The following is a 20,835-nucleotide window of genomic DNA, read 5'->3' as shown; positions in this document are numbered from 1 at the left end:
CTGTGTGATGCGGTCTGACTTCCTTCATCTTTTGTGTGTTGCCACTGCAGTGTAAAGTCAGGGGGAAATAATTTTCCTCCATTTACACTTGACCGTTTTGGGGCAAATTAATTCTACTGCCACTACTTGAAGAGAGGCTTGCAGAATCATGGAGGGAGGCAAGGGAGGAGAGGAGGATTTTTTTCGTGTGGCTGGAAATCAGACATGATCTGACCGAAGTCTCCTTTTCTGCCCCCCTCCCCCCCCTTTTATCTTTTCTATTTTTACTTAGGTGCTAAAGTTAAGTGTTTACTGAATATAATTTCAAATGACAGTTTAGCTTACTATTTTAACCAAAACTGTAATAGAACAATATTTTCCCTGCATTGTTAAAATGCAACTCAATTCCTGCTTGGCTACCCACACTCTGTAAACAAGAATGCATATTTGCTGTTGATGTGCGGAATATTTTTTTAAAAATCACAGAATGGATTAAGAATTAAACTAGAAATAAGATGAAGAAAAAATCCTCAGAGCTGTAATCAAACATCCATTCCAACAGCTGAAACATGTTATTACATCTTTCAGCTGATTTATCGTACCCAAAGAGATTTCATAATCATTCTCAGTATTAAAACAAGGGGAATAGAGGCACATTTCAATAACAATGATTGTTGTTTGGAGAATGCCAATCATGTCTAGGAGTGTTATTTACATCAGACAATATGTAGATATTGTGCCTCCAAGCCTGTTCCTGTTCGGTTTTGTTCTTTGACTTACACAAATGAATGTTAAGAAATGTTGACAACGAGGTTCAATAGCTAAATACAATAACCGGGGTCCTGCTGACTTCCTTTTGGGAGGAGAGAAATCTTACTACATAAGTAATGGAATCTGATGTAGAGATAAATGCAGCTATAAATGTCTGAGCTATCTTTGGTATGAAAGGTGGGGAGAAATTGAATCTGTGTACTAATTTTAATTTGTATTCACACATTAGCTATAGCTAATTTGAAAACAATTAAAAGACAGGAAAGAGAAAACCTGATGTGGAGCAGTGGAATATATTACAGAGAAGCAGGCTTCACTTTGTGTTATTTTCTAACACAGAGTTTTATTTTTGCTGGTGTCTGTCACAAATCCTAAAATACCATTACAGAGTTAGCAGATGGTTCCCAAGTATTCATACCTGATAAAGCCTCCTGGGTGATCAAGCACTGAAAAATCAATATATTTTTCAACTTTCAATGGCTAGCTATTCAGTTTCATTACATCTCGCTATTCCTCCATGGCTACTGTGATATGGACACTTACTTCACCGTTGCATTAAGCTCTAATCTCCGGGCTGGCTGATACAGCCAGTTAATGAATAGCTAGAGTACCACCTCGGTATGCTTCACAATTCTTCTGATCTCAGTAGGATGTTTCGAGTACTGTGATCTTGTGTTTAGTAACACCCCACTTCTTCCCCCTCTTTTTTTTCCACACATGCACAGACACCCCTCTCCAGCTGTCACCTTGCTGAGCTCTGAAAGGAAAATTCAGTAAATACACATTTTAGCAGAAATTTTTTGCTGTGACATTTGACTCTTCTAAATAAATAATATCAGCAAGTCGCAGTAAGTCAGATCCATGCCCCCTGGGTGACCATATGAATCACATTCTTAAATCTATCATTTTCAATAAAGCCACAACTAGAGATTGGTCTTTAAAATGTCCTGCTTTTGTCTCCAGATTATCTACATCCCCCACAAAATAGCTAGGCTCTCTGACTGGCTGTTAATGCTTTCTTTAAATCATGTTTCTTTCCCCTTCTCCTAACTTAAACTTGTAGTATGGGAAAGTTAACTTGCAGTAAATGACAAAGCATGCGTCAGCTTTGTAATTATTACAAGTATCTGTTTATCAGTCTTTGCCGTGCATTTTGGCCTGGATCAGGGGCTAGATTTCTAATGTGGGGCATCTCTTTATACTCCCAATTTGTGTGAAAAAATAGGTGCAAGTAAAATGCTAATAAATGCCTAAAGTATGTGCATACACATGGGCACCCTCTGAAACTGCAGTATCCTATATATTTTAATTTTCCATTAGTTTTAAAGATTTCACTGAGTTTTGCTATTACAGTTTATTTGAGGTTGTGGTGGGGGTTTATTGTCATTGTTTTTACACAACGGGCAAAGCCCAATGACACAGACCAGGCTTATTTTACATGCACCTAGGCACCATGATATTGGTAAGCCTGGGGCATCCAGAAAACCTATTGAGTCCGATTAAGGCATAGCTTAAATTTCAGATGTAGGTCTTGATTCAGTCAAAAGTGCAGGAGATGAGGACCTGTTTGTTGAAAATGGAAGCATAAATATAAACCATGTGAATATTTCCTCTTTCTCAGCTGCATGAAGAGAAAGGGCCAGTCTTTGCATGTGCCACGGCTATGTATGGAGATGATGGATACTAATTAATTAATAAGAGCCCTTTCTATCATCAAGTGTTTGTGCCTGGCAGCTCTCAGGCAGTCAGTACTGTCACTGCCACCCCCCCAGAGACCCCTACCTCCCAGAGCAGTTAACACAGCAGCAGGAGGAGGCCCGGGCTCCACGCTGTCGAATGATACACATGCCTGAACAGCCGTGGCTCCACTCTGCCAACAGCAGTGCTCTCCTTTGATGGTGTCCTCCGTGATGTCTTGAAATAGGTACTTGTTGCACAGTGCTTCATGCGTTGGTTCCTGTCCAGTGAAATGCCGTGGGTCCAAACTCAGCAGGCTGCCCTCCAGCTTAATTCCAAGCCTTTGTTGTCGAAAAAGTGGCTTGAAAAACTGTTAGGTTGGTAGGAATTTGTCACTAAAGTCATTACAAATTTTTGTCCATTGGAGTCCTTCCTTGACTTGGGCTGCAGGTATTCAGCCTGTGCTGCCTGACCATGGGAACCAAATAACTTTAGAGAAAAAGACCTGTGTCATCTGCAGGCAGTTTTATTAACATTTGAAGCACACAATTGTGCCATGTAGGACCCAAGCCCTATCATTACCCTGCTACGCAGCTGGATTTATGCTGGTGGAAGTCCTAGCTAAAAAAGCTTTTGTACAATGATTAATTGACCTTAACAAGTTTAAGGATGCTTATTTGCACACAGTTATGAAGTGTTGCAATATGTCACAAATGAGAGCGGCTTCTATTATAAACATAATGGCATAAACAGTGAAAGCTGGTTATATTTCCTTAAAAGTTCATTGCAGGGAAATGGGGAAGCTTGAGAAGCTAAACAAATCCAGGCAATAATGGAAATGTAGCATGAAATTACTTCTGTAAACAACAGCCATTCATTATTTGAACATTTTTCATAAGAGAGTAAGCAGACGAGTGTTGATGTTAAAGGGTGTGTGTGGAGGGGGAGGAGGAAAAGGGGAGATTATGAATTTTGAAAGAAATCTTCCAGGGTTATACAGACAGATGTACATCTGTTTAAAAAAAAAAGGTATGTAAAGCACTGATTGATCCCTGAATATTAACAATCGATGCCATTTTCTTCATTAACTTCTGAGTGGAGCACAAAGAAAGGTATATTTGATTTAAGGGGAAGAGAAGGGAGCACTATTTAATGTTGATTTGGTGTAGTGAATAACCCCAGAGAGAAATGTAAATACCAGGCTGCAATAACATGACAGCACACTAATCATATTTACAAACGATATTAAATCTGTCCATTGTGCTTGCCTGGCTGCGGATTGGCCCGACTGTAATTGTCACTGTAACCAGCGCTGGCTTGTGGGAGAATTTAACTGCAGTGATATAAGGTGAGTGCTAGGCTTATTATTACTTTATTATTACCCGGTTTATGTTTATTAAAACAATTTGTCATGCAGAACAGGAATGGGAGAATGGGAACATTAAATCGTGCTGTACTCAACCTGAAGAAATGAGTTACAATAAAATTAATGGCAGGCAGGCCACAGCTGACACTTGTAGCCGTGTGGAGCAGCTACACACTGGTTCGTTTCATTTGCTGATCGTTTCTTGTTAGGGTCATGCCATTAAACTTACATATTGAGAACTACTGAAAATCTGAGGCAATGAAGGTAAAGTTTATGAAGCAAAAGTGGGGGTTTTTTTCTGCTGCTAATGCATTCCTTTCAATTATTACAGAAATCAGGAATGCAGATTGAAAGTTTAAATCATACTGAGTTATTAAAGACGTGTGTTGGAGTGAATGTCCTTCAATTTTACAGAGGCTTAGAGAGCTGAGAAAGAGCTGAGTTTAGGCTAAAGTGAGACCGTTCTCTAAAGGCTTTGAGCAAAGAGAACAGCGAGAATAGTGGTCATGAAAGGTCTCATAACAAGTTTAATAAAAGCTGCTTTATTTTCTTTCCCTGGAACTCAAGGGGTCCTTATTTGATATCTTCAAATTTATTTCAGCCCAAATCTTCATTATTTTAAAGTAGAGGCAGGAGGTGATGACCATGGGAATAGCACTGAGCCTCTTGGAATTCAGCAAAGAGGCACAGTGACATAACCCCCTCTCGTGACACAATTACGGAAGAAATTAAAAGTGTCAGGCTCTATGTACTTTAGCTGCATAGAAGAAATCTGGCCTCCTGATGAAACATCTTTGTACATGAAAAAGTAATACCCTGGCCTTGTTTCCCATTATACAACAATGTTAAGGAGTCTTCTGGGGTGATTATTAGGGATTTGGTGAAGCACAATAAATGCTGAAGATTAAATCTGAGCACTAGCAATTAGTACTGGGGGAGGAAGAGCGCTTTTTCCTTTTTTAAAAGTATTTATTAATGAAGCTATTTAAAGAAAACTGTGCCAACTGCTGAAGTTAGGAAATATGAACCTTTCATTTCTAGCAGTTTTATACTTGTGTAAGTCCTACAAAGTCCACAGGGTTATTCTTGGTTTATACCAGTGTGAGCAAGTAGAAGATCAGGCTGTCTCTGTGGGTTTTTTTTCCCCCCTCATTTTCCTTTTTTAAACTAAGATAGTTTTTTAAGTCTTGGAGAAAGCCTTCAAAGGGGGGATTTAGCCACATGTTCTTTACCTGTGTTCCCGATCTCGAGGGCTCTACCAAGTGTCCAAGAGCTCAGCATCCGACACTGCAACAGAACACTGGAATGGGAGCTGAACTCTCTGGAAAATCCAGTTTGGTGAAGTGAGTGAAGATATTTACAAGATCTTTTAGAAAACTGTTTTTTCCCTTTGGTTTTCCAGTGAAAGGAATGGCTGATGTTTCCCTCAGAGAAGTAACTTCACATTTATTCTCAGTGGTGAAGCCACTGCAGTTGCAAAGGCCGTTCCAAACCTGAGAAGAACCTGTGGGAAAAAAAAATTCCCTGTCCTTACTTAGCACTTCCTCACAAGATGATCACCTCCTTGACATAACAGCCACTTCTCTAAGAGCACCAGAAGGTTTCCTTGTGAAAGGAAAAGGAGACACCAAAGGCCTTGACTCACAAATTATTTTCCCTGGTGAGATCTAATGCAGTACGTGTAATCCACTGTGATGGCAAGCACTCATGGTGGACCCATGCCTTGGAGCCTTAGTGACTTGTGGGGTGGTTCCTATCTGCCTTTTTGACCTGGTGCTGAAGTTGCGAATAAAAGAGAAGTGGTTTAGAGAAATAGAAAAATCGACAAGGGAATAATTCTTTCTGTAACAGTGAGCTCCGTGGTTGGTAGTTCTCCTCTGAGGGATGAAGTTCAGATGTGAGGAGGGACAGGTTTGGGAGCTTGGATGGTCTAAATATGGACAGCCATCTGGTGTAGTGGTGGGTGCAGTGGAACATAACAGACAGCAGATACCCATATATTGCTGGCTTCAAGTCCTTTTCTGTGCCCTTTTTTACATTCATTGAAAAGAAAGCACATTTTATTAAAACATGTTGACCTGTGTGGCTTGCTAAATAGGCTTTCAAATATTACAGCAGAGCTCTGACCCAGCATTTTTGAAAGCAGGATTTTCACATAATCTTCCATCTTCATTTGTATTTCTGTAACACTCAGTAAACTTGGGGAGAAACCAGTTAGTCCTTTATTCCCTTACGTGTAAAACTCATGAACTCTAAGCGACGCATACACTGTAAGTATCTTGCTGAATTGTAATCCATATTATATGTGCAAACATCCCTTTGACATGAAGGACAAGGATAGGGTTAGAATTTTGAGTAATATTTATCACTTGGATTATTAATAATAATAACATTTGGCATCTTTGTAGCACTTTACATTTTCAAAATGCTGCATAAACGTTAACTAAATGGTAGTTAAGTGTGCATAAATGATATTCAGAGCCATTACCCTCTACCATGCTAACACAGTCATTGTGGGTCTGCACTGAAACGTGTGTACTGCTGCTTGTTGGAAAATCTTTACTGCTCATGTGAAGTATCAGCTTTCCTGGAAGAACCAGACTGACCATTTTTCATTTTGTTTCACATGCACCCGAAGGCTTTTGTCCATATTATGGATTAATGGTCTGCAAAATTTCAGTTTATTGGGGAAAAAGAAGTTGTTGATTTTACTTACAGGGGCATAAAACCAAATAAAAATAAAGTAGAGGGCTCAGAAACCAAAACACTACTCTCTTTTTAAATCACGTTTTAGTTTGATTCTTACCACAGCCATGCATTTTATGCTCTGTTTCCTGGCTGTGGGGCCTGCTTGTGCTGCACCGCGTAGATTTGAGGGCTGGATGCTCCCAGGGCTGCATGGCCAGGGACCAGTCCAACCCTTCAGAGCCGCCTGATGTGCTCATGCATGCATCAGTGTTGCCAAACAAGGTGCTACTCAATGTCCATCGCATAGGGACTGCTCAGGGTCCTTTTATGACTCATTGTTTTCCAGTAACGTGAGACTTCTCATGCATGCGTCCCAGAGGAAATATCTGTACTTGCCTTATGTTTATCCCTCACCCCCAGTTTGCAACACACTTTTCTGTAGCCACACTAGCTGCTATTGAAGTAATGCTTCTTTTTTCTTGCTTTAGTGCCTTTCTGCTGTTTCAGTAAAAGAGAGAGTGGGGAAGATTTTAGAAGCGTCTTGCATCCCTGTCAGTAGCTACATCAAGTTTGAACCTGAAAACAATTTACTGTGTACCCCCATCAAAGAGGAGCAGAAATCAAGGGAAATGTCAAATAGCAGTTTTCATGCTGGATTGCATCAGTGTAATCCAGAAGCAAGCAAATAATTCCACTGTCACTTAATTAAAAGTTTTAAGACCTTATGTCTTTGACCTTGTTCTTTAGCTGAACACATAAAAGCAAAATGGCTTGCTACCTTAATCTCACTTCGTGCTGTTGCCCTCTGATGAGAGAATCCTCTTGGTACCTCTGATTTGTCATTGAAGCGAAGGGCTACGCGCACTACTTGCTCCTATCTTCTGTGGTGAGTCTACCTTGACAAAGTTTCTCTTGCTATCTTTAGTCTTCTCCCTGGAGCATCTAGCACATCAGGACAAGCGGGATCTCAGCCCCACAGCTTCATTTGGACCTGTTAACTGTAACTACTGATGTCGTTTACAAGGATAAACCCTTAAAGCCAGGCTAAGGTAGACAAAGAGAGAACACTGGAGTAATTCCCTTTGGACAGCAGAGATTGGTGTTCAAGTTATTGAAAATCTGTGTAACTCATTTTCTCTTTTGTCATACTTAAAAAATCCATGAAGTTTGGCTGAGTGCAAACAATAAGCTTTTATTGTTGCTGCCCTTCTTCATAAATGTGTAATCTTCTGGGACCATCAGAAAAGCTTTGGTATAACAAATTAAAAGTCTCTAAACTTTCCTGTGTCTCTGGACGTTTTGTAGACCTGCAAATATCAAGCAGTAATCAATATAATGCTGCTCTAATACTTTAAGGCAAACTGGCAGCTCCCAAGTCAGGGAGCACAGCGCAGGTGTCTCAGAGCTAGACATGATTCCTGCTAGGGTCACAGAGGAATAGGGTCCATCAGCTGGCACTGAAAACCATGCGCAAGAGACCCTGAACTGCAAGCTGCAGGGACAGTTGGATACTGCTACGTGCACTAGTTATCAAGGCTTGCAAACACATGAGATGTGTGGCTCTGTCCCACCATCAACGCCTACATTTACACAGTGGTGTCTGTAAGTTGTGCCTGAAGTCTATGCTGTTCTGCAGGTTGCAGTGTTTTGTGATCTGTTTCCTTCACACGTGTCCGCATGTACACATTTCCCTGACAGGCCAATTATATTGTAGCCAACAGGGTGTCTTGAACATTCCCTCTCTCCTCATTGTTTCAGTGTAGTAAGCTAGTTTAACAATACTCTCTTAGTATGTCCTGTTTTTTTATCTCTAAGAGAACTGTGTTATTTTTCTTTGTGGTGAGGCACATGGTATTCAAATACAGAACATTTGCTCTTTCATATCTTGTCAATGGAACAACCTTGTCAGTTTAATGGCTTCAGGAAGAAATACTCAGCATGGGCCACAGAGGGTGAGAATTATGGTTTTATTTGTTGTCTCATCATGTGCTGGATTTGGCTGGGATAGAGTTAATTTTCTTCATAGTAGCTAGTATGGGGTTGTGTTTTGGATTTGTGCTGAAAACAGTGTTGGTAACACAGAGACATTTCAGTTACTGCTGAGCAGACACAGAGTCAAGGCCTTTCCTGCCTCTCACCCCACCCCGCCAGCGAGCAGGCTGGGGGTGCACAAGGAGCTGGGAGGGGGACACAGCCAGGACAGCTGACCCAGCTGACCAAAGGGATATTCCACACCATATGACATCATGCTCAGCATATAAAGCTGGGGGAAGAAGAAGGAAGGGGGGGATGTTCAGAGTGATGGCGTTTGTCTTCCCAAGTAACCGTTACGCGTGATGGAGCCCTGCTTTCCTGGAGATGGCTGAACACCTGCCTGCCCATGGGAAGTAGTGAATGAATTCCTTGGTTTGCTTTGCTAGTGTGCATGGCTTTTGTGTTACCTATTAAGCTGTCTTTATCCCAACCCACGAGTTTTCTCACTTCTACCCTTCCAATTCTCTCCCCCATCCCACTGGGGGGAGCGAGCGAGCAGCTGCGTGGTGCTTAGTTGCTGGCTGGAGCCAAATGACATCACATCACTAAGGAGTAAATATTTGCATTCTCTCCCTAAATTAGTGACTGTTATACCTGAGTCAAAAAATCCCGTTGCACCCACTGACAAACAGCAGCTCAAGGTGGGGTGGTGTGGGTGAGGGTTTAGCATTCACTACCACTACCCAGCTCCTCTCTCTTTATTCAAACCATCACAGCTCCCTGGTGAGCTGGGAATAGATTCCCTCAGTCGCTCATGCAAAATGTATGTATGCAGTAATTCAGGTGGGCAGTGTTTCTGACTGGGTGCCCAGCTATGCGAACGAAGGACCTAAAGGAGCTGCAAGCACAGCTGGACCAGAGAGTCTGACCACATTTTAGCTGTGGAAACAGCTTGTGCAAACTGTATCCATGTGCTACTGTGAACTCGAGCTCCTGATGCAGGAAGCGGAGTCTTCTGACCTCTGGGTGCTCACTTGGGATGAGGTGGCAACCTGGTGCTTGCTTATTTTTGAGGCCAAATGGTCCAATCCTTTGCTGAGATGCTGGAAAAAAGGGAAGGAAGTTTTGCCTGCAAAAAACTTCTTTTAACTTCTAGTCCATTTCTAATGGCTGCTTATTTTTTGTAATAAGGAGTGCTCTTTTCTCCAGCATGGCCTGTTCCAAAGCCCATTTACATCAACATTAAAGTTTGCCACTGACCTAATGGCCTTTGGATCAGGCCCATAGTCTCCTTATCTTCTTCTATATTACTGTCCCACCTTTACCTTAGGTCTTGATTTCTGTGGAGCTCTTTAGGTCAAGCTCTATGTCATTGATGTGCTCAGGCTTAAATTGATTCAGAGAGAAACTGACTGTTCTTCTAAAAAAGTGGTCATTTTTCTTAAGCGGCTTCTATTTTTAGATAAAACTCCTTGAGGCAGCAGGCAGCACTGGTGCCTGGCCGGCAGGAGTTACAGTGTGCTTTGTGACAAACCCTTTTGGGGCACACCACACGGGCAGCTGGAATGGTACCCAAGGATACCCTGTCACTTCCAACAGCAGGTTGGTAACAGGAAAAACTTAAGATTTTTTTGTTCCACTAATGAAGAAAGGAATGACAGGGTTCAAACTTGGTTTAAGTTTTTGGCTGGGTAGGCGCTAAATAATGTTGCCTGTCTTCCTGGAAAGCTTTTGTGTGTATCCTTTTTCCAATGGAGGCTTCATGGCTTGAATGACAAATTTAGGACAGTTGTCTTAAATGCTCTGTGTGTAATTACAAGATTGGTTTAACTGTTTGGGAAAACTTCTTTAGCATCCTTTGAGCAGTTGGCACGCCTAGTTTCTGGAATCCTGAGCAGGCCCTCAGCCAGACGTGAGCTCAACAGGAAAGCTACTGCAATTCATTTCTTCCCTTCTGCTCTTTTCTAGCTTCTTACTTTTTCCTGTAAGAGTTGCTGGGTGTGGAAGCACTCAGCTGAATGTAATAAAGATACACACACTGGGAAAGAGAGTAATCTCAGTTACAAAAAAAAAAATTTATAGTGCAAAACATAGACCTAATTCTCCTTGCACAACCCCGTGCTATGGGGCAGTTGTGGAGGCAGTGGCAGGCACAGAGCCTTGACATGCACACACAGCTAGAGTTAGCCGGTGCACGCAGGATTTGGGGAAGCACCAGCTTGTGAAGCAGCAGCCTCCAGGTGGCTTTTGTGAGAGGTGGCTTGTAACCTGGGCATTCCCGTCAGCTGCCCTTGCCCCTGTGGTAGACATGATGGTGACATTTGGTTCTCAAAGGCCAATGCATTTAAAATTGAGAAACTGTGGAACTCATTGCTTATGGCTAAGGTATAATTTGCTTTGCTTGTTCTGAAAGCTAACATTTTCTCTGAGACCTGTTTTCACAATTATGTTTAAGAAATGCAGTATCTCGTTCTTTGGCCAAAACCCAGTGGACACTACTGAGGGCTAAGAAGTAACATCTGCTCCAAGCTGATTCTTCCATAACTGCCCACAGCAGCATATCATGTAAGGTCCTCCAGAACGTTTGCCACTGGCCATTGGCAGAGAAAAGATACCTTCCTATAGCATGAGCAACACCCCTTTGTTTTTAAATTGTTTATTAAATTAGTCTATATAAAGAACTATCAAAGAAAAACAGTAGAGTGAACAGTAATACTGGTGACAGATTTATGTCACTAGCTGACCTTCTTGTGAGATGGAGTCATAGCTCAGAGTGCCTGTACGATACCAATGCAATTAGGCTGTCTTGTTGGGCAATGCCATCACTTGATTATTCTGTGAGAAATTTCAGAAATACAGTTGCTTTATGAGCCCGACTTCTATGATGATAAATTTCCAAAAGCAAAAATGTGAATTTAAATTATTCGTATTCATGTGAGCGTGGTAGAGATTTTTGGAATTGCTGCGGCAAGTTATGGATGATGCATGAAATGAAAAAATCCCTGCCCAGTGCACAAGGAATACAAAAAGGGTTCTGCAGCCAGCACGCTGTACTGTGCTATGGGATGTGCTTTCTGGGGAGAAGCGTTTGTATTTTTGAAAAGCACCCAGCCATTAGCCCACGCACAAAAGTAAACAAAGGACAGAATGAGAGAAAACAAATAGAAATACCCCCCGCCACCCAGGAGCACCTACAGCGTAAGGCCACAGCATTTCCTGCAGCTGGCTTTCCAGCACCCCAGAGCTGCGTGAATCCTATAGGCGTGGGGCAGATTCTCCTTGCCTGCAGGGTACCTGAAGCAGCTTTTCAGCTTATATAAATATCCACTGAAGCCAGTTTCAGCTGCTCATATGTATCTTTGTGGTCTAAAAAGGAATGGGGCCAACCTCTGCTGAGTCTCAGTCTTGTGTGTCCTTCCTTGGCCTGAGAATAGCATGAGACAAATAGAAAAAAGATATCTCTGGGGTACCATCGTCACATCCACAGTACCCGGTCCGTGATAGTGTCTCGTTTGCTTCTTGTCTGAAGCTGATCATGTAAAACAGTGGGCATACAGGAAAAAAAATTGTCTGAAAAAATACCTATAGGTGTTTTTTTCTAAACCTAAGTCTAGCATTAGGATCTACCCAGTCTTCTAGTCTGCAGGAAAATACAGTGATTGTTTTTCTGGGACTGCACTCAGCATTACCGTCTTCCAGATCTGAATCTTGCACTTCTTCAGTCACTTATTTAAGTGATTGTGCTCTTAACTTAAATAGATGGTATCATCAAACACCAAATAAGATCTGACTTTATCTTCCAGGAAAGATCAGATTTAACATCTTTTCTAATTGCCTAATGAAATCTTATGCATGTGTGTGTATTTTTGGCTGAATAATAGTATATATGATATATCCTTAAATAATTCCAATCTGTTAAACATCTTTAATTTCTACTACACTGTGTTTATTTGATAAATTTTACAAGATTTTAAGACATCTGCATTTTCTGTTTCAGACTGACCCTGTATGGGCCTTCCCATCCCACAACTTCATATCTTACTGTGTTGTAAAGGGTCATTTGAACTAGATGATCGTTGTAGGTTCCTTCCAACTGAAACTATTCTATTCTATCCTATTCTACATTAGCGTGTGGCCACCATGACATCAAATAACGCTTAGGTTTTGCTTTTAGTGCTGGGTACGTGGTACAAATGATGTGCGTTTGCTCTGTGTTCCTGAACTTCAATGTCTGTTTTCAGAACATGCAAATTCATTTCTAATCTTGCAATGCAATTTGTTGAAAACCTCCCGCTGTGTAAATAGATTAAGACAACTGACCAAAATCTCTGTTTTATCATAACCTTTGCCATCACTATATCTTTGCTTTCCAGTATTCTGTTTATTAGGATACTTTTTGGGTTTTTTCTGCCTCTCATGTATTGTGCCTGGGATGACTCATTTAGTAAAGGGTCACTGCCTTCTTATCACTTGTACCCCTTTGCTGAACACGGGAGTGCCAGTGCTTCTGCACTTACTGCAAACAAACCTGATCATTTCTCATGGAAGAACAAAATGGTTAAACAGACCTCGTTTGTGTTTTGATGGGCATTAATGGAGATATTACCCTAGTCTTCCAAACCCAAACTCCAGGTTTCTCCATGTCTTGAGCTAGAGGACTACCATTGAGATTTTAATGAATATTAAAAACACAGTAAGAGTTAGAAGCCTGAGAGTGTAGAGTAGGGCTGAAGTCTATGAGCAGTGAGCAGTAGCAAGCAGCGACCCATGTATTACATTTATAATTAGCTGTGCCTCATTCTCTTACTGCTTGCTAATGTTTTCTTTTAGGAAAACCTGATTTTACCATTTCTTCAAATATCCAGGCCCATTCCCACAACTTTGCTTTGACCTGTCTTGTATATCACAGTGTTCTGTCTGCCTTAGCCCATCTGCTCAAGCTTCTAACCTCTGTGGATCAAGTGCATTTCTCTGGTTAATAGTGTCACCTGGCAATTGGTTTTATAGCCTGTTCTGGCATAGCATATAGCAGTGTGGACATATTAGCCCATATGAAAGGTTTCTGAAGCTGCTGCAACAAGGGGGCCAGAGCTTTAGGTCAAAAGCAGCATCTCATCCCTGTTGCACAGGGATCTACCAAGTCTGCCAGCTTTAGACTACTTTTGTCTTTTAACTTGTAAAATATATAAACTTAAATATAACTTAATTTATTTTGCTTCTATCATAACATATATCTGTGTTATATATATGTTGTATATTTGATATATATATAACTTTTTTTAGAGTCGTCGTAGTTGGCGGAGCTGAAGACGTGTCTCTGGTGTCCACACAATGGGCTCATGCAGTGCTGTGCAACACCTGTGGACGGATCAGTTCAGCTTGGCCCCAGTGCACAGAGTTTTTGCAGTTGCTGTGTGTGTGCAGAGGTGAGCACCAACTCTGATGACACCCTCCACACCTCCCCTGTTGTGGCCAGGTCCCACCAGCTGTGTCCAGGTGTGAAGTGTTCAGCTGGGTTAATTTGCTTCACATTTGCTGATGGCCTATCGTGCTATTACTGGTTGTGTGATATCAGGCCAGGCTTTATTGTGTGGCACAGCCAGCGTTTGTTGGCTCTGTGGCTGCTATAGCTTGTCACTAGGGAGCCTTCCTTCACATCCCTATAAAAGCTGTCTTTCCTCTCCTTAGCACCTTATACAGTGTGGGCCCAGCACACGTGTGCTATGGTTACAGGTCCCTCCAATAAATATGTCTCTATAATCTTTAGCATCTGTGCCCTGTATCTGCTTCCTTACAAAGGGGACAATTAGCCTCTGGACCCGTTTTGCAGCCACTTTGTGCGGGAGTAAATTGCCTATACCTGTGCCCACTGCATGTGTCTCAGCACGGTTTGCTCTGGCTGTGTTCTTAGAGCACTCAGAGCTCTCGACGATTAGTTAGGAGAGCAGCCATCTCATAGCAATTCATTTTTATAGGCCTGTGAAAACTCAATCCATGAAATAGTTAATTAGAAAGTCTCCAATTACCAACTGAATTTATTTTGCAAAAAGTTACATTTGTTCTTCTCAGCAAGAGGAAAAAAAAAGCAATTCAAATAATCTTGAAATTCCATTCCTTCATTCATTAGGAGACTTAGCCTGCAAAACCCTAATTAAAAAGAAAATTTTGTGTTAATGAAAATGTTCTAATTTTTTACCTTATTAAGTTAGTTAAATTTTTTTCCAGAGCGTTCGGCAAGAAGAGGTCTCCTTAACGGCTTTGTTCATGTTTATATTCTTTGATTGCAAAATTTGTGAGACAAAAGAGAGCTAAACTCATTCTGTGGTGCCCTCCAGTTAACTGTTCAGTTGAAAAATGACCTTCATAACTAAGTCCCTTGCCTTTTCATCGATATCAAGGAGTTACAACTCTAACCCACAGTTGAGGAGGTGGCTTCAGTCTGGTAAACCATCAGAAATTGCATGAGCACCCTGTGGAGTGTAGATATTTATAGATATCTAAAAGGAGTACAGATAACTGAATAATTTGAATCTGAATTCTGAAACAGCCTAGGGCTTTTCTGCTGGCTTTCAAGTCCAGCATCGTCTTGCATGACATTTAGTCATTAAAAGCTGAAGTTTATTTCAGTACCTAATAATCCTGTGTCAGGCACAATAATATTGCAAGCCAGAGATCACAGGAGGTGCACATAGGTTCCTACTATGGTACAACACCGAGAAAGACAGACTTTTTGGATTTCTTAAAAATAGCTGTACTATACATGAGGTTATGTTAACTGTGAAACACATTCATTTATGCAGTCTTAAGATTCAATGCAGAACTCTCTGCTGGTGTAAATCAGGGTGGCCATAAGTCGCTTATGCTAGGCTGAGATATACTCACAGAGAACCCGACCCTTAAGGAATTTTGCACCTTTGGTTTTGTGTCCTTCATTTTGCCACTAATCTAGCTCTGGTGGTGTGGATTTTAATAATCAAATTCTCTCCATAGTCAGAAATTACTATAAAAATCTTTACTTTCTTACAGAAATACAGATCGGGGACGTAAAAATATTTTGGACTTTCTCCAAGCACTGGAAAAATATTTATTAGAGTATCAGGGAATCATAGAAGTGCACAGGTTGGAAGGGACCTCCAAAGGTCATACAGTCCTACCTCCTACTCTAAGCATGTCTGGTGAGAGCAGGTTGCTCAGAGCCATGTCCATTTGGGTTTTCACCGCCTCCAAGGGTGGACACTCCACAGCCTCTCAGTACAATCTGCTCCTGTATTTTCCCAAGTTGTAACTTGTGTCCATAGTCTCTTGTCTCATCAGTGTGCACCTCCAAGAAGAGTCTGACTCCATTTCTTTGTACCATCTTATTAGGTTGCAGTAGACAGCAGTAACATCTCTCTCTCACCTTCTCTTCTTTGGACTGAACAAACCCAATTGCTTCAGCTGCTCATCACGTTATGTTATTCCAGCTCTCTAGCCATATTAGTGGCCTCTGCTTTACTTGCTCCGGTATGTCAATGTCTTTATTTTCTGTGCAGGGGAACCCAGAACTGGGCACCACACTCCAGATACAGTCTTATCAGTGCTGAATGATGGGGGAGTCATCATCTCCCTTGTCCTACTGGGTACGCTCTTGCAAAGGCAGCCCGGCATGCAGCTGGCTGCCCTGGCTGCAAGCGCAACCCTGTGTGCAACTGGCTGCCTTGGCTGCAAGGGACACTGCTTACACACATTCACCAGGACCCCAGCTGCTTTTTCTGCAAAGCTGCTTTCTATCCTGTTATACCCAGCCTGTACTGGTATATGGGCTTGCTCCATTCCAGCAGCAGAAATACTTGAGGGTTTGTATTGATTCCAGTAACACTATATCCTCTGCTTCGAACTAATTAAGGGCTATTGTTGGAGGTGCTTATACTAAGGAGAGGTGAAAAGCCTTCTTCAGCCCTCTTTGTTATTGTCGAGGATTTGCTAATATTTAAAAGTGAGCATCTTTCTACAATACTTTCTGCTTATTATTTGCTTTTTCCTGATACTTTAGCTGTCAGCTTTCACCCACACAAGTGCTTGTAAAAACTAAGTGCTGAGCTGGCACACTCAAATTTTCAAACAGGATGTGCACATCAAACTGTGGGTCAGAGCAAAACCGTGTTATGTGCGCAGCTGCTCGCAGCTAACATTCACAGATCAAACTTCAGATATGAAGTGTCAGGAAAGCACTGGAGACTCCTCACCATCAACCTATGTAGGGAAAGAATTACACTATAAAATTGAGACTCATTTAAAGTAATGATCAAATCTAAGGAGATGGCAATCTCTATGCAGACACTCTACAAGCTGAAAAAGAAGCTAAATTCATCAGGTGAATTATTTGATGCCAATTATTCTCTCAGCTCTAATATTCAGTTTAAAATATTTAGTTAGATCCACTTTCAACCCAGAATTTCAGTTATCATTTAACATCATGAGTGACTATATATATGTATGTATATATGACACATTATTTTCATTACATCTCCTTTGAATGCACTTGAAGAGTAACGTGAATTGCCTGCCTCCATTTTGGTAGATTTTTGGACAAGGTATAAACCTTCTCTCAGTGGATTTTGGTAGCTGAGTACCTCTTTGATCTGAAAGTGACCCTGCCGTGTTGAAATGTGGACTTGGCTAACTTCATGGCAGGACTCTTGGAGAATTACAAGATGGCTGTAAAGATGCACTAACCCTTTTCAGGACCTAAATTAAGCTTTAAATCAAAGCTAACTAGAATGCCACCAAAGCTTTTCCATTAAGACTGGCTTACACACCCTTGCACTGTGATGCACAGAAAACATAATAAATTTTGGACCTGGACTGAAACCCTGAAGCTCTGTCTTTACTTTCAAAGTTCATGAAAAGCTTCTTCACTACCAGTGAGCAATCCAGTATTTCTGTGAATTGGATTTTGAGTGTGAAGGCAGATGCTGACATAGAAGGCAGTTGGCACTAGACAATTATCACCAGAAACTGAATCTCAGCTCTAGTCCATCATTTTAGATATCAGTGTACAGGAGGTGCCGTGCCACCACTTTAAGTCAGAAAAGATACAAGCGTTCAAGGGTCCTTTCTGTTAGAATAAGCCCTTCTCTGTAATCGATGCATATAGAGTACTGTAGTTTGAGGACAGGCCATCACTGCCTGCTTCTTTATATAACACGTATTTAAAAGCAAGGACTTTTGTGGTTTGTAAACCAAACGTGTGTGGAAACAGATTTTTTTTCTTTTTTCTTTAGTTTGTTGTATTCCTCACTGAAGGTAGTGGTGGGGAGCTACACAAGCAATGAAGTAAGGCATATCTATCGCCTGAACATAAGATTTGCTTAGTCATAAGTGAGTGCTTGAGAAAGGTGTGAGAAGAGAGGAACTTTACAGCTATTGGGAGCCTGGAGCACTACCTGCACGTGAACTCTGGCACCAGATTGCAGTGGCTGTTGAGAATGAAACTGGACAAGGAGTCGAGGAAAGAGTCTGAGCTGGTGTTCGCAGGGGAACGAAGGGGGACTCAGCCAGGCCCCATAGCAAGACAGGGGCTGATAGGGCCATTTACCCAAGCTCCCTGCTCTCGGAGGACAGGAGGAGGGCCTGACTAATTCGGGAAGATGCTTATCAATAACTGCTGAAGGCTGAGCCTAGATGTAGAATTTCCTGGAGCTCCATGTGCTCCCATTCAGAAAACACGGGTGTTATAACATCATTGTGAAATACCATGATGAAATAGTCCATCATACTGCTAATATTTGGCTTTAAAGCTAGGGCAGGAGAGGAAAGAATTGCTAACGCTCCAAGGAACAACTTGTCAGCTTGAAGGCATCATGTGTGCCAGTTGGATTCATGTTCAGTTCTGGATTTGATCCATTAATGAAACATCATCCTCCAAAAACTACCGGCTGAAGGTGGCAGACCTCTGGAGGCCTAGAGGGTTGATTGGAAAGTTGACTCTCTCTTACCCATATGCTTGTGTGTATGTCAGTTATGAAAATGAGTCAGATTTTCAAGTTTTCTATTAAAAAAAATCCTTTTGAAAAGCATTGGCAAAATAGCTGCAATTTCCCCTCCCCATTGCCATCCCTTTAGTGAAATGGAAACAGTTCTGTTGATTTGAGCGGGGTCTAGGGTTTTAATCCTGTCTTGGCTTTTCTGAGGCCAACATTTTCCCCTCTGTGGCTCTTGCATTTAGTGAAATGTTTAAGAGTGGAAGAATGTGACATTTTAATAAAAAAGCTGATGGAATCTATGAATTTTCTGAAAAGTCTGGGGTTAGTTCCTGTGTGATAACAGTTCTGGGCTGAAGCAGACATAATACTTTTGCCTTCCAGCTGGGGTGAAAGAAGAACTTCTATTGAAGAGCCATAGTTCAAAATCCATTACCCTGTCCCTAACGTAATACAGAAGTGTGTCTCAGCAGCAGGCTGGTTTCTGAGCTATGGAATAGAGGAAGAGTTTTCCCCTGGAACCCACAAGGCAGTGAGAGTGCGCATTAGGTAGCCTCCAGAAGATCCCTTATACACAGACTTGCCAGTGGATCCCCCTTTCCACCCCAGTTCTCCACTCGCTGCTCATATAGATATATAAATAATTATTTTTTAGAGCTCTGGGAAAGCTCTACCAATTGCCTCTATCAGAACCTGTTCTATTAGCTGAGCAACCTTCTACCATTATAGCAGCTTTTCACCACTTTCTATTTCATTAGCATTCATTTTCTTTAGACATATGACACACTACCCACTGGAAATGTAGGCATCTGGGAACATAAAGGTAAAAGCTGAGGTTTGCTTCAGTGCTTGCCAGCCTACAGAATTTTATTACCTAACCTACCTTTACCTAAATCACAGAAAAATGACAAACCTTTTGATGCATGTAAAAAATGCCCTGAAACAGAGTTAAACTGCAAGCTTGACTGATGCTAACTGACATAAAGCATCACAATGGTGTACACAGGAGACAGATGTTTTCTTCAACTCCAGTTTAGTTGCATTTTTGCAGAGTACACTACTGATTTGTTAAACGTACTGCTTGTAAAAAGATTTGGGTCTGGAGTTCAAGCTGAAGTCTCCATGAGTAATTGGCGAGCTGATGGTATTATTCTCACAGGTGGAAATGGGTAATGCAAATTTTAGAAGCCGCACATCTGTTCTTTCAGCTAATCGGATATGAGTTCTACAGGAATGACCGCATTAGCAACCTCAGTGTCATAACTGGAGGGACACAAATCAACAGCACTGTGGATGCTAATGTCAAGGAATTTGAAAACCTGAGCCACAGATTCATACATACCTGGCTGATACTGGCTTCTGCTCACAGAAAGTCTGTTACAAGATCCTTGCACTAAAAAGGTCACCAGCTGAAGGACTATGGTGGAAGGCAGTCCTGGTCTCACTTCCAGAGAACTGTAAAAAGAAGAGAGCTTGGCGTGGTTTTGGTAGAAAGTGGTCGTAGCAAGAGTGAGATACGTTCATATAGTTAAGTATCTCAAGTAGCTGTTGCTTCCTGTGCAAGAAGTCCCTGAAAGGAGGTGATGTCACTGACTAAGTCATTAGTTGATTTGGGGGGTGAATCATAGGGATTACTTTTGTTCATATTGTTCGCCAAAAAAATCAGGAGTTTGAGGACTCATTATGCTAATGTGTCTTGTTGCTAAGTAGACAAGGGACAAGAAGAAACACAGCATAGTGATTGACCCCAAATCACTATTAGTAAGGTTGAGATCCCAATTCTTCTGGCTAGATGGGTGAAACGGCTGTCCCTGAAACTGTGCTGCTCTCTTAGTATAGATCTCCGGACATCCCTTGTGGTCAGATGTCAGCTCCTTTGTTTTTCTTTCTCTTGCATAAAGGCAGATGGGAAACAAAAGTAGAAGCTGAACAGTTTCATGTTCACCTTAAATATTCTGTTTTGTGACATGTTGGAGGCTGTTGGGAGGGTTATGTTTGTCAGCTGTGTACCCTGGACATTCCCTTTCATACATGGGTGAAAACTCTGTAGTCTGAACACAGACACTTCAGAAACCCTCTGAGATGTCAGTCTTAGGATGTGCTTTGTTTTTCACATCTTGCCCTGATCAAGTACAGGGAAATTCAAAATATATGGCCTAGTATCAGCTCCTTAGGACAACAAACTAACCATCACACCTTGTATCTAAAACAAGCCTATATGTACAAAGTTAATAACCCAAAAGCTGGCACATCGGGCAGTTTGTCAATAGTTTAATACACCTGGACTGATCTCCCAGGCATTTTTGTAGCACATGCTATTTTTGATAGTACAGAGTTGTTTTAATTATAACCCGGTTTCATTTATCTAACAAATTTTATATCTAGTCCTCAGAACTTCATACATAACATATTTGTAAA

At 41.5% G+C, this 20,835-nt stretch overlaps 1 long non-coding RNA gene across 2 annotated transcripts in view; it reads left to right on the top strand.

Moving 5' to 3' along the window:
* Positions 1-20,835, top strand: part of LOC142057875 (uncharacterized) — a 137,518-nt gene that overhangs the window by 62,233 nt on the left and 54,450 nt on the right. For both annotated transcript variants that reach the window (XR_012660794.1, XR_012660795.1), the window contains exon 4: positions 13,739-13,881. This is a non-coding gene — a long non-coding RNA (uncharacterized LOC142057875). The remainder of the gene's footprint in view (positions 1-13,738; positions 13,882-20,835) is intronic.

Source organism: Phalacrocorax aristotelis, chromosome 5, assembly GCF_949628215.1.
Source record: "Phalacrocorax aristotelis chromosome 5, bGulAri2.1, whole genome shotgun sequence".
NCBI classification, from domain to species: Eukaryota; Metazoa; Chordata; class Aves; order Suliformes; family Phalacrocoracidae; genus Phalacrocorax; species Phalacrocorax aristotelis.
This window is presented reverse-complemented; position numbering and strand designations above follow the sequence as displayed.